This window comes from Podarcis gaigeae, assembly GCF_964106915.1.
Source record: "Podarcis gaigeae genome assembly, chromosome: 8".
Taxonomy (NCBI): domain Eukaryota; kingdom Metazoa; phylum Chordata; class Lepidosauria; order Squamata; family Lacertidae; genus Podarcis; species Podarcis gaigeae.
Window position 1 is genome coordinate 30,904,342 of NC_139684.1, and position 14,814 is coordinate 30,919,155.

The 14,814-nt window shown below is 39.8% G+C and overlaps 1 protein-coding gene across 4 annotated transcripts in view; it reads right to left on the reverse strand.

Moving 5' to 3' along the window:
* ZNF536 (zinc finger protein 536) overlaps positions 1-14,814 on the reverse strand; it is a 448,938-nt gene that overhangs the window by 360,387 nt on the left and 73,737 nt on the right. For 2 of the 4 annotated variants that reach the window (XM_083750421.1, XM_083750423.1), the window contains one exon: positions 5,064-5,160. The exons of the other annotated variants lie outside the window; for them this stretch is intronic. The gene's annotated coding sequence lies outside the window, so the exon portion shown is untranslated. Of the gene's footprint in view, positions 1-5,063; positions 5,161-14,814 lie in introns of those variants that run through there. 4 annotated transcript variants of the gene reach the window in all.

Genomic DNA, 14,814 nt, shown 5'->3' on the forward strand with positions numbered 1-14,814 from the left:
TATTCAAAGAAGCAGTCCTCAATAGCTCAGGGAGGGGGGAACACTCCCAAGCCCCAATGCTTAGGAGTCTTGCCAAAGTGGAGACCACCCACTCTTACCTGGATACCCTGTCTAACACCAGATGCAAGGTATGGGGCTAGAGATAGGCTAGAAAACCCTCCCTTGATTTTAAATGGGTAGGGTAGAAAAGGCTGGTGTGGTAGACAGCTCTTGCAAACAGGAAATAGTAAAGAAAATAATTACCAAAGACAGAATTTAGGGCAGGCCTCAAACATGGAAATTACCAAGCAAAACTCAAAATGGACCTCAAGGAACTGTAGAAAGAGATGAAAAGGAAGATAGATGCCACCCCAGTGATACGCAGCATCCTACGCTATATTTGAGGGCTTCGTTTGAAAAATCTCTCAATTACAGTAATTGTTCCATTACATGTCATGTTGGGAATGATTAGCTCAAGCTTCTCTCTATGATTCTTACACAACAGTGCACACAAGTAGGTGTGCAACATTTCCCTTTTGTTTGATATATCATTTTGCAGCAAAGAGGTTCTTCATATTATTTTCTCAGCTAACTATGTGTTGCCTTAAGGAAGTAATGTAAAAAAGGCAATACCACCTACAGTAAATAAAAAGTGCCTAGTGGATCGAAGAATCGAAAAATGCAAATGTCAATGTGGATCCCAAGGCACCTCTTTGGAAGACTCGCCCTAATCCAAGGAGAGTGTTTGTGCTGCTTCCGTCTTCTGTCAAAGCAGAGTGAAGTGATGAGGAGTTGTAATAGTAGTATTGCTATCATCATTCCTCCGCCCTTCACCCTGAGGTCTCAGGCCAGATTACAACATCAAAATACAATATGAAAAACAGCCTACAATCACAAAATAACAATGGGCCTACAAATATACACCTCAAGCGTCAAAAGCTAGGGCAAAGAGGTGCATCTTCAGTATTCTCCAGAAGCTGTATAATGAAGGTGCCAGATGCACCTCTGTGGGGAGGCAGTTCCACAGCTTAGGGGCCACCACGGAGAAGGTAGTATCCTGGACCACCACACAGCCCAGTCTCTGAGGGTGGAGGAACTACCAAGAGGGCCCTCTTTGCTGATCTCAGCACCCAAGAGGGTCTGCAGGGAAGGAGGCAGCTTTTCAGATATCTGGGGGCCTAAGCCATTTAAGTAGATGAGGGTCTGGAAGGTACGGAATCCAAAACAGGAATTCAGAAGAGGAAAGGTTGTGTTGATGAGGAGGCTGTGTCCCAACACTCTTATATTCTATACGGAAATCTCTGTCTGAGAGAAACATTCTTGCTCACCCGATAAACATGTGGTTATGAAGAGATTTGAACATAGCTAACTACCTGTTTTTAAATTGTATTTTATTTGTGTTTTTATTTTCTGTAAACCACTTAAAGGTTTTACTGCAGTCAAGTGGTATCTAAATACAGTGGTACCTCAGGTTAAGTACTTAATTCGTTCCGGAGGTCCGTTCTTAACCTGAAACTGCTCTTAACCTAAAGACCACTTTAGCTAATGGGGCCTCCTGCTGCTGCTGCACCACCGGAGCACAATTTCTGTTCTCATCCTGAAGCAGAGTTCTTAACCCGAAGCACTATTTCTGGGTTAGCAGAGTCTGTAACCTGAACCGTATGTAACCTGAAGCGTATGTAACCTGAGGTAACACTGTACTGCTAAATACAATAAATGAAAACTCTCGAAATCAGTGGCTTTGTTTGCACATAACAGTAAGCCATATTCTGGGAGTGGGGAAATCTTGTCTTACCAAAAAAGAGCAGAGGTCTGATGCACACACTCAATTGTGCCTGCTCTGCTGCTCATTCACAGTAAACTATTCCTTGTTTCAGACAATGGGTTACCCTTATGTGTGAACCAGCTCATTGTTTCTTGGTGTGTGCACATGAGTGTTCATCTGAATACATACATGTGACTCACAACATCCATAAGAACAGCTTGCCTATCACAGCATGAACCTGTGTATGATAAAGGTTTCATTTGTTACACATATATTAAGATGTGTTTGTTTGTTTGTTTGTTTGTTTGTTTGTTTGTTTTTAGCTTTAAAATACTTCTCTGTCAAAATAACTTCCCAGACAGGCATCCAAAGTCCAGAATATCCCTACATTTTGAAACTTGTTTTTAATTACCCATTCAAACTTAAAGAGAAATAAAGGTAACATTTCAACTATTAACATTTATCCTTTGAAAATCTAGTTAAATTATCTTAAGCAAATGTGTGTGTTTTGGTTTGTTTTTTTTAGAAAAAAGAGGGGGGAATCTTTAATGAAGAAGATACACTACCTCCAGTATTTTTCCCTGTGTGTCAAAGGATTCACCTAACAAATCATAATCCACAAAGGTACAACCTTCCCCCACTGAGGCAAAATGCATACAAAAAAAAAAAAAGATTGCTATGGCAAAGAATTGTGAATTTCATTAAATATGTTAACGGGGGGAAAATTCAGCTTTGAAAAATAGTAATCCTGTCTTTCAACAAAAATATTATAGGAAGCTATGAATTTGGTAGATCTGAATAGGCTGTTGGTACATGTTTTACTAAGGTAATATAATGGCACACTATTATTAGATCACATTAATCATTACTATGCCAAAGGCAGTGACAGCCCCACTGAAAAGGATTGAAAGGGTTGGTAATGGATATAAATTACCCATTGTGTGATAAAAGGATTTTTACTAAGAAGGTAAGAATAAAACAGCAAATTTCTAATATAACTGTTGTGGGGAGAAAGAAAAAGGGGGAAACCAAAATAAAAGTAATCCTCTCTTGGTAATATCCACAAAAATCAAAAAGTAAGCACTTCTTGAAACAAGATAAAGTCACATTTTTTTAAAAAAAAGTATACTGTGTGAAATTAATTTCTTGGCATCTAATATCGCTATCAGTTTAAATGGTTTATGGGATGATCTCTAAGAAATATGGTCAAAACGAAAGGTAGATTTTGCTAATTACAAGTAAAGATAATTTTATGTAGATACATTTCAGCACCTCAGCAGGATCAAATATGGACTGCCGGGAACCCCAACATTATATGCTTGTTTTATGGGATCTGGCTCAATCGTCCCATTTTCTTTATGCAAGAAAAGAAAACCACACAATAGCACCAAGTACTTAATTCTGTATGCAACAGAGGCCTTTTCCAGGTAAAAATTCTTTTTAAAAAGAATCATTATTAATAATACTAAGAGTGGACATATTATGAGGTATGTGCCTAATCCACATATATATAATCCACATTAGCCTTGTTTACAGATTATAACATGTTCCTGCTGGGTCACAAACCTCAGCTAGAATGTGATTTGCTCACATTCTGTAATTATTCCAGAGTAAGTTTAAAAACTTAAGCCAGTCCTTCAAGAACCCCAATATGGATATTAGCTATAAAAAAGATAATGCATGTATTTTCATCCTATTCTTCTATCAAAGTGTACCTTGAGTAGCTTTACTAATATGTGCAGAACCTGCTGGTTCTTTCTGAATTAACATACCGGTAGGTGATTCTAAAATGAATTATAGTTCCACCTCATAATTATTACAGACACCATTGCAGAATCTGAATTAGACACGAATTGGCCCCTGGCAAAATGAGGGTGTCATTAGGGTGCCCTGTCAGAGAGGCCTTGAGGCATTCCTAGGCATCTTGGCATTGTGGAGAATATAACTGAGAGGCTTATCCTGAGCCTTGGAGAAGGCTTGACTAGGATTGGGAGAAAACAATTATCAGCCCATAAGCACCTATGGTGCGGAAATATCTAAGCATGCACAGCAATGTCTTAGGAACAAAGCAAGCTGCCTTGTACCAGTTCAGATCATCAATCCATCTTGCTCAGTATAGTTTACCCAGACTGGAAGGAACTCTCCAGGGTTTCAAGCTGGAATTTATCCTAGCCCTACCTGGAGATGCTGGAAATTGAACCAGGTCCTTCTGCATATAAAAGCAGATTCCCTTCTCAGGTCCTGGAGAAGGCCACAGTATGAATAGATTAGGCTCTTCCTGCTGTCCCTCCCCCTGATGATTCTGTGGAAAATACTGGTGGTGGGTCCCAGATCCAAGCAAAACCTCATGGAAGGTCCAGGGTTTCTTTCTTATATATTGAAGCTACAGCTTCTATGTGACTAAGAAACTAAAGCTAGCATGTCCAAGAGGACTCTAGTCTGAACGATACTTGTTGGCCCACATGACTGTGTGTGTTGCCATTCAAAGCCATATGGGTAAGCAAAGGGGAAGCAGAGAGGAAATGATCCCTTGCTAGCCAGGTGTGAACCTGACAAAGTTTTCAGATGCTGGCACACACCAACAGCATCATGATAGCTATACACAGACCTAGGAGAGTCATAAGTGGGCTAAGCCCTTCATTGGATCATTGTTGTCCCTTGTATTCTCTAAGTGTGGTGTCCAGAGATCACAGTTTCAGTAGCATCCCCAGCTATGACAATGATAGCCCGAGTTTACTCTGAGGCCCTACTTGAATTACAGTACTAACGTGTGAAGCATGGAGAACAACCCATTCCAGTAGGAAAGCACAGCTTGTGGGCAACTCAAGGAGATGCTGACCAGCTGAGCAGTTGGGGGGTGGGGGTAGAAACAGGCAGAAAAACTGACTGGCGGGAGTGGGTTTCCAGAAGACAAGGGAAGGTGGAGGCAGGTATTTCAGGACCATGGAGAGAACCCAGTCACAAAACAAACAATTCCATCAGGCCTTCAGCCACCTGAGCCCATTAATGCTTCTTTGGCCTCACTGCCACTTCAAGGCTCCACCCTATGGGTAAGAAGTTCAGAGTCATAGAAAATGAGCCTTCCATCTAACCTGTGGTCCACCACTTAGTTTGTCTTCGGAAGTGGAAGAGTCAAAATGGATTTTGAGTTGAAGCTCAAATTTGACAATATGCAAAAAGATTTTAGAAGACTAAACCAGTTAATATATAATATTAAACCAGTTTTTCTTTCAGTATACACGCACCATGCAAAGGTTCTAGGCATTAACTTGGGGACATTCATTCATAAAATAAGAGAGTATTTTAAAGCACTTCTTACCAGGTTAGTCCAACATCAACAGATATTTCTCCTGGCTGTGGGATCTTCTCAGAGATGTGAGGTAAGTACTGAAGGTCAGGAATTGCAAAAACAATACCTGTGAGAAATTTAAAAATGCAAAGCCATTGTATTAAATCAAAATCAATTCTATCTAAAACAGAAGCTGTATTAGAAGTGTCAAAATAAAGACCAAATCAAACTAGAACATAGACTTTGAGGATATGATGGTTTGGTTCTTAGGGGCAGAATTCCTTCTATTGTATAGGGAAAATATATTCTCATATAACACCAATGAACTGGAAAAAAAATTTCTGACCACTTCCCCAAACTAGGAGAAAATCATGACAAGTGTAAGAGAAATGCAATTATGTGACAATGATATCCTAATCTCTCAGAGAAACTCATTTTTTTAAAAAAGTTCTGTAAGTTGAATATAAGTAAGTGTCCAGCCATGGACGGTTATAATTAATATACTTCATATGAAGAGAGAGCAATATCAGACATCATAACTAAGACACCTGCCTGACTAAGTCTAACAAATTTAAGATTGTTACATTTAAAAAACAAGAAGAATTGACCCAAATGGTTTTTTTTAATAATAATTTCATTTTAGGATGTCTGCAGGCATTAAAGCCAAGGATCCTCATTATCTTACTCCAGAGATTCCTCAGTGATCCCTGTTTACAAAATCAAAGGTTGTGATCAACATCAACTAAAGTAGCTGATTTGTTAAGCTACCAGCTGTCTGTAGGGTCGCTGTAACCTCGGGACGTCAACTCACAAAAGCTTGCAAACAATTCATTACCAAGAAGGCTGCTTACATCACTTAGTAATCCCAATGACTTTATGTCCAATACATATTCAAATGTGCAAAAATGTTCTAAGAAAAGATCTGAAGCATAGTATTCAATCCTTACTCAACTCCAGAAAGCCTGAAGAACTAAGTTACAGGAAGTTGTAAACTGGAAAATCAACAGTTAGTACATTGAAGGAAGGCACAGCATACAAAGTGAGTGCAAACCATAGGATCATTAAACTCCAAATATTACTATTAATTTAAAAAAATTGCTATCCCATCCTTCCTCCCAAAAAAGTCAAGAGCAGCCAGGAGCATGTAGTATTTCTTGCTAGCAGCTTAACAGATGAATAGCCTAAAATTTAACATAAGTTTAAGTTGCAAGAGCCAGCTAGTCATCTAGTAATGAAAAAGAATACAAGCTTTACAACACACCCAATTTTGGGCACCAGGCAAGATTGGGTTCAGTTAGTACTTGGATTGGGGGAAAGAGTGCAACCTTTGTAGCACAATGTAAGACCAGTTGTATTCACCAGTGGTCCAACACCAGCCCCCAGATTGCAAAGAATTTCTATTTACTTCAGCCAGACAGGTGAATAGCTTCTTTTGCAGCATTGCTCCTGTCCACATCACCACAACAAAGCACAACCTATGGCATAGTTTGGCACCCAACCACAGCATACCACCACTGATATAAACGCAGAGACCATAAATAGGAGACCATAATTCAGATGGCAGGGCACAAAACAGCTTGTGCTCTTCACACACATAGGAAGCTGAGCACATTGCAAAACAATTATCTGTCTGGAACCCGAACACAGCTTCATGCGTAAGCACCAGTCTGGCAAACCAGAGGCAAGAGGGAACTGCTTGCAGGTGAGTGACCAGGCTGGTGGAAAGAAACAGAGGGTGATGTACCATCTCTGATTAGAAATGCCATGGATGTCTGAAGGCACCACTGTATGTGCTTTTCCAAATAAATACATTTAATCAATTAGCTGCTTTGTACATTTTACATTTTCAAAGATAAAAGAGGCAAGAAAACCCACAAGTTATCTGTTACTTTTCACTACCATGAATATATATATTTTTCCCAATATAAAAAGTGTTTGGGGTGTAAAAACAAAACAAAGCATTACTGTTTTGAATGAGTCACCTTATTTACTCTGCTCCAAATACAAGATACAACTTGGCATAACAACTTCTAAGTGCAACTGAATCATTATCAAAGTGAACCATTCACAGTGGGATCTGGTGTTAAACAGGGTTGTGTTATTGCCCCAAATCTATTCATTATTTTCATTGCCATGATCCTACACTTTGTCGAAGGGAAACTCCCCATTGGAGTAGAAATCATATATTGAACAGATGGAAAGCTCTTCAATCTGAGCAGGCTGAAAGCAAAGAGTAAGGTTCCATCATAGAGCTTCAGTATGCTGATGACAACATAGTGTACTCACACTCAGAGGATGACCCCCAAACCATCCTAAATATCTTTGCAAAAGCTTACGAAAAGCTTGACCTATCACTCAGCATCCAAAAACCAAAGTGCTGCACCAACAAGTACAAAATAACCCCTCTGTAGCGCCACAGATCCAAATCAGTGGTGTAACGTTGGAAAATGTCAATCACTTCTCCTACCTAGGCAGTTATCTTTCCTCAAGGGCTAACACTGATGCCGAAATTCAGCATCACCTGAGCTCTGTGAGTACAGCTTTCTCCCAATTGAAGTGCAGAGTGTTTGAGGACCTGGACATTCACAGGGAAACCAAAATGCTTGTTTACAAAGCTATTGTACTACCAACCTTACTGTATGCTTGTGAAACGTGGACCACTTATAAATGCCATCTCCAACTCCTCGAAAGAGTCCATCAATGGTGTCTCCAAAAAAATTTGCACATCACTTGGGAAGACAGGCGAACTAATATCAGTGTCCTGGAAGAAGCAAAGATCACCAGTGTTGAAGCAATGATTCTTCAACATCAGCTTTGTTGGACTGGTCATGTTGTGTGGATGCCTGATGATCGTCTTCCAAAGCAACTACTCTATTCTGAACTTAAAAATGGAAAGCATAATGCTGGTGGTCAACAAAAGAGGTTTAAAGACTGTCTCAAGGCAAATCTTTAAAAATGTAGTATAAACACTGACAACTGGGAAACACAGGCCTGTGAGTGCTCCAGTTGGAGAACAGCCTCTACCAAAGGTATCATGGGCTTTGAAGACACTCGAACTCAGGACGCAAGGGAGAAACGTGCTAAGAGGCAAATCCACACCATGATCAACTCCCGTGCGGAAACCAATGTCCCCACTGTGGAAGGACATGTGGGTCCAGAATTGGCCTCCACAGTCACTTACGGACTCATTGTTAAAACCGTGTTTATGGAAGACAATCTTACTCTGCTACAAGTGATCACCAAAGAAGCAGCAGCAACTGAATCCAAAACTGTATATATTTGATCCCAACTCATAGTTATTTCCAGTATGAAAAGTGACATAAAATCTGGTTTTCTGGGAGATGCTACCTCATATTCCTGCAAAAGCTTTTCAAAAGGCAAGATGCCAGGTCATGTCTTGCAAAGGCTTCACTTTGAATTACATCCTATTCCCAAAGCACTTTTTATTTCTGATGATGCTGAGGATACCCAATTATGAAGTCGGTCTTGGTTTGATGGGCAGGGTTTTGACTTGCTCATTTTTAATGACAACAGTGTGATTTACCCAAAATCCATGTTTTTACCTGCTGGTGTTAGTTTCTCTTCGTCATGAAAAATTAACAGCAGCCCTGATGGATCAGACCAAAGACCCATCTGGTCTCCCATCCTGCTTCCAACAATGAGATGCAGAGTGTTGAAGCAAAAGGATTGTGAGAGGATAAAGAGGAATAACCCCACCCCAAATCCATAATTACCACCCTCAGCTCATTGTAGAAAAGGTGAAATACAATTATAATTCATAATTATAGCTGTCCCCATTGTTTTTCTCCTCACGGTGCATATTCAAAGGCATACTACCTCTAGAGCTGGGCTTTTCATTTAGTTAGCATGGCTAACTAATCAATAAAATCAATAAAATAGCATCCATGAAAGAATGATGAGATAGTCCAAGATTAAAATAAAGTTATTAGGATACTAGTCATTTTATTTATATAGCAGAGAACTGAGGGCACTCGACACTTCAACTAGGCAGTTTGAACACAACCAGTAAAAGGTTCTCTGGTGCTCCTGAACTCAACAGGATAATTCTCCCTTTGTAATCACAACAACAATAGTAATATAATCCTGTTTGGTGCTAAACACCTGCTTTGTGCAGCACTCTTACCAACCAGCTGGCTGGGCAAGCCCTGCCCTTTTGGTCAAGCCCCACCTTTACATGTATGACATCAGGATTGGCCCATGGGCTGGAGGTTCCCCACTCCTAAACTAGAGATACAAAAATTAATCTCAGGATCTGAAGTTCTATTGCCTTGCCTCGGGTAACAGTGCAACCCTATAAAAAGCTGAAGGCAGTCCTGAACACAAAATGTAAATGAATGTCAACGTACTGTAAAATAAACACCAGAAATACACGGAATAATGAGAAACACGGTAAGACTGAATTAAAGTGCAGAAGGAGAAGCAGCCACACCGAAGTGCTGGTGTTAGTTGGCAACTTTGTTATTGTTGAGTTTGAGACTGGGAAAATGAAAAGAAAAAGTGATACTCATTGGCATGAAATCACCTTTTTTTAAAATGGGGGCTTCTGTGACATTTGTGTTTCCTGCAATTGATCAATGTTGGGATGAAAAAAGAAGAAGCATTAGATTATTGTAATGAACACTGCAACTTCCCACATGGCCTTGATACTGATCAGCAACTTGTGAATGCATGCACAGGGTCTTGCACTGGGGGCATTTATTTCTGGGTGTGTTTTTCCGCATGTTACATTGGTCACATTATATTGTCCACACATAATTTGCCAGAAAGGCTTTTCAACACAGTTTCCAATAACCATTACGATACATTTGACACTTGCCCATGAAACGTTAGCTCTGAATGCCAATTGCAGATGGACAAAAATTGACTCATACTTTTATAGAAAACAAATATCCAAGTTACAGATAAATTCTTGATGGTGTAAAACTGTTACATTAGTGACATCTTTTAAAACGCAATTAAGAATGAAGCGCCTAAACTTCCTACAGCATACTTCTGTGTTACCGGTATATGTTAACTGAAGCTAAATGATTTTAACTGAAACACAAAATATTATGTAAAGAAGTTTACAAATGTTCCATTGGTCAGCATAGAACTACCCTATAACATTGTTATATAACAACAGGAAGGCTTTTTTTCTCTTTTCTTTTAAAAGCTAACCTGTTGTGGTGGTTGCTTTTAAGATTACTGTAGCAGGGGGAGGGGACTTTTTTATTTGGCCCCCTTACCCTGTTGATTCCTAAACTCACATGTAGTTCCCTACATTCCCCCCTCAATGCATTGTTGTTAAGGCTGAAATGCCCTGTCACTCTAGCTTCTCTCAATTCTAGTAAGAGGGTCCAATTTCAAGAGGGATATATCTGTCCAGCTTGCACTCCCAAATAACTCAGCTCTTGACAGAATGCAAACATCAGGAAGTGTGAACTAGATTCTAAGTAGATTCCAATTAGAAGTGATTAAAGGGATTAAGTGCTATGTAGCTTTCTTTGGGAGCACAGAAGTCTAATTCAGTTTAAGCCTGGTTAAATCTACACTTTTAGTTCCTTTTTCTCTTCTTTTGTCTCTCCATTTGAACCTACATGTTTGGTTTAAAGGTTTTCCATTTTTTATCTCCTGGCATGAAGGTTCTCCAAAGGCAAACAAGAATTATTGCAACTTGAAGGATCCATGTGGCAAGTGTGTCTCTGTATTATGCCTCTGTAAAGCCATGTTTCCCTTTGAATAATGAAGGCTGAGAACCAGACTTCTACAGAATAAGTGATGCTGTGCCTTCTGTTTCATTTAACTGAACTAGTAAAGGTAAAGGTAAAGGTACCCCTGCCCGTACGGGCCAGTCTTGACAGACTCTGGGGTTGTGCGCCCATCTCACTCAAGAGGCCAGGGGCCAGCGCTGTCCGGAGACACTTCCGGGTCACGTGGCCAGCGTGACATCGCTGCTCTGGTGAGCCAGAGCTGCACACGGAAACGCCGTTTACCTTCCCACTGGTAAGCGGTCCCTATTTATCTACTTGCACCCGGAGGTGCTTTCGAACTGCTAGGTTGGCAGGCGCTGGGACCGAGCAGCGGGAGCGCACCCCGCCGCAGGGATTCGAACCGCCGACCTTTCGATCGGCAAGTCCTAGGCGCTGAGGCTTTAACCCACAGCGCCACCTGCGTCCCTCTTAACTGAACTAAGGCTATGTAAAACCTCTTCTTTACTTGCACAGATATTTCCACTTTCCCACACACCGAGTTGTATCCAATGCAGCACTAAGTCAAAGTCACTCCAGCAGAGAGTTTGTGCAATCTGTTGCACAATGAATTCCCACCAGCACAACTGTTGCATTGGATTCCTCTGTGGTGCAATTTTAAAACTCATCCTAGCACAAAAGCCCTTGCACTTCTGGACAGAGAATGTTGGATACAGGATAAGGGAATTACGTGTTCATTCAAAATACTTATCCTCAGAAGGATTTTCAGTTAAATTCACTGTTTAACCCTGAATTTGTACAATCTGCTATCGTGAATCATGTTTTCCATTAAACTGCACAAGTGTCATCTGCATGTGAAATTGGCTAAATTCTGAAAAATATTCTCATTTGCAAACAGAGAGACAGCAGTATAAATGAATGTACATTTTATTCCTGTTGCACTTCACATATGGAAGTAACTTAATGGTGCAAATTAACATCAAAATTCCTCATGTATACTCAGAAGTGGTCCCACCTACTTCCAATAAGACTTACTCCCTAGTGAATGTATTTGTGATTGAAGCGTACATCACAACTTTTACATGTAGATTTGGTGATAATGGATTGTATCCAACAAAGTGTTAACTCAGATCAATGAACCTACATGTCCATTACCTTAAAATGGTCTGCTCTGAATTGGACTAGCATTTCAGAAAACCCAATGTTCACAAACTTGCTGTTTCTTTGGGACATTATCCTGAAGACTGAAATAAATTCACTTCAGAATCTGAGATCACAGGTATTCACAGAATCCATAACTTAAACGGAAATACCTCTTAAGTATTTATTTGAAGATAAATACAATCTATATTGTGAAAAACAAAAACAGACTAATAAGCTGCTTCTTTGCAGGAGATGTTTTTGTCCCAAACAGGTCCTCATTAACCATAGAACAGAATTATTTATTATTTTGATGCCATGATAACTTACTTGCACTAACATCATTCTAAAGTTTTTAACATGAATAAATATATAAAATAAATATATATTTAATGTGGGTTAGTACCTCAAGCTATATATAAAGCTATGGATGTGGCAATCCTAGCCACATTGTAGGAGGGAGAGGAGAGTGTCTAGTGATTGCTTAAAAACCAATAAAGTGCACCGTGAACCACAGAACATCAATTTATTACAGTATTTTTTTTATTTAACAAAATTTATATATACCGCTTGCTTGTCATAAGACCTCTAAGTGATTTACAAAATGCAAACAATTAAAATTGTAAATAAAATGCAGTTTAAAATAAATGGTAAGCTAAAAAGAGATTGAAACATATGTGAATTTCTACATTTCTGGATAGTCTTGCCTAAACAAGACTACACTAAAAAGACTACAGCAAAAATGCCTGCCTGATGTCAATAGGCAGGGAGTTCCAAAGTACAGGTGCTGCCACACTAAAATGTCCATTTCTAACAACTGTGGAATTACTAATTATGTGGCATCTGCAAAGGTGCCAGTTCTGATCAAAGCTGCCGAGTGGGTGGTTAAGGTAATTCGGCAAGTAAACGTGTCCCAAGCTGTTAAAAGGCCCTATATACCGATTGCAACACCTTGAACACACTGTGTACTAGTGTGTTAAGTCAGATCTGCTCATTATGTATACCATCTGAACTTGAATGAAAACTAAGGAAGCATGAACAAAGACCAGCTCAGGACTTTCTGCAGTTTCCAATGGATTTGCCTATCAAACCTCTTGCTCCTCTCCTACTACTGCCCCTGCACCTTACACAGCTTCTCAGTAGCTGCTGCCACCACCCAAGCCAGGTGGTACTTGCAACTGTTACATATGATGACTTTTTAATATGTTAATATTGATGGCAGTGTTCTTACAATATATAATTTAATTGTAAGCCCCACCTTGGAAAAGTAATTTCGTTGTCCCTGAGAGGGGGCAATGACAATAAAGATATTATTATTATTATTATTATTTATATCCTGAAATGTGGGGCATAAATAATTGCCACAAATAAAGTCTTTAGATTGAGTGTCACATGCAAACATACATCATGCATGCATAAGCAATTTATGGGTGCCGTCAGACTGGTTTACATGAAGTTGTTATTTTTAGTAATGACGTGGGGGCCCCTCAATGCAGAGTGTCGTAAAACAGGATGGCAGCCAAGACTGGGGAGGTGACAGCCACTGGGGAAAAAGACTATGTACCAGACTCAACTCACCTGCCCACTAGTGGAGGCCAGCACAAGAACTCTCATTAGTACAACAGGGTTTTCCTCCCCTTGTGCACAAATAAATATTCCCTGGAGAGTTGGGAAGACCCCCCAGAACACCATGCGGGGGGTGGGAGGAGAATAGGGAAGAATGTTCTATCAGATAAGCAGAATTTACTGTGCTGACAAAATGAACTCCTTAACGCTATGTTGAATTCCACCCAATGGATGCAAGAGGCGATATCAGAGGGATCAGGAACTGCTAATTTAGTGCCCTTCTTGAATTATGTTTTTTTAATTGTATACCACCATTAAGTTTTAGTAAAGCAGGAATGCAACATATGTGGAGTTGCAAATGTATCGTGTTGATATGCTCATCAGAGAATTAAATTATTGTGGCTTGCTGCAACAGTTCTCATATATACTGTATATATATGGCAAAGAGTTGCACAGAACTTGGAAAAAAAGCCAGCTCACATACTACAAGCACATGTGAATAAGCTATAGGGAAAGGAAAATAAACTGTTTAAACCCATGACAAGAGTTCTAAATACATAAGTAGAAGAAATCACCTAACTCATTACTTTAAGTATAAACATATTAGTAGTTATCAATAGTGTGGCTGTGAACTTTAACATGTAGGCCAGCCTTTCACAACTTGGTGCTCTCCAGTTGCTTTAGACTGCAACGCCCAACAACCTTGAAAGCACGGCCAATGGTTAAGGATGATGGGAGTTGTAGTCCAACACATCTGTGGGGCAGCAGGTTGCAGAATGCTGGAATAGACCCTGAGGCAGAGACAATTAGGAATGCTAAAAGAATTGAAATGGATTTATTTATTTCAGTGTTACCCTGCCTTATCAACACGATGCACGAGAGGTTTGAATAATTAAATCAAATCATGGATCTAAAGGTGCTGTTCTAGGACCAGAGTAAATTCAAGACAGGAAATTTGATGGAGGTGGGAACAAGTTCTGTGTACTAAGATATAGAATATGTAAACCAAGTAGGAAGGACAGACAGAATACCCCTTTCTAACTTCAAGAACCCTAGAGACATTTTTAGTTATAAACCAATGACAGGAAGGGCCAGTAGATTCTGTTTTGGATCAAAGCAACCAGTAAATGTGCTCACTGACTCTCTCTCCCTCACACACATACACATACAGCTAATGGATGATCAGCTCCTGAAATATAGCATTGTTCAGCTTGCAGTATCTGTCCTCAGCCCAAACATGTCTTCCGTTCTCAACAACAAAGAATTATAATAGTGTCTGATGAATCCTTGCCTTGAACATTACTTATGTATATGCATTGTAAATGTGGAATAGTGTCCTATAAATGCTCAGGGCTGCTTTCACTTTA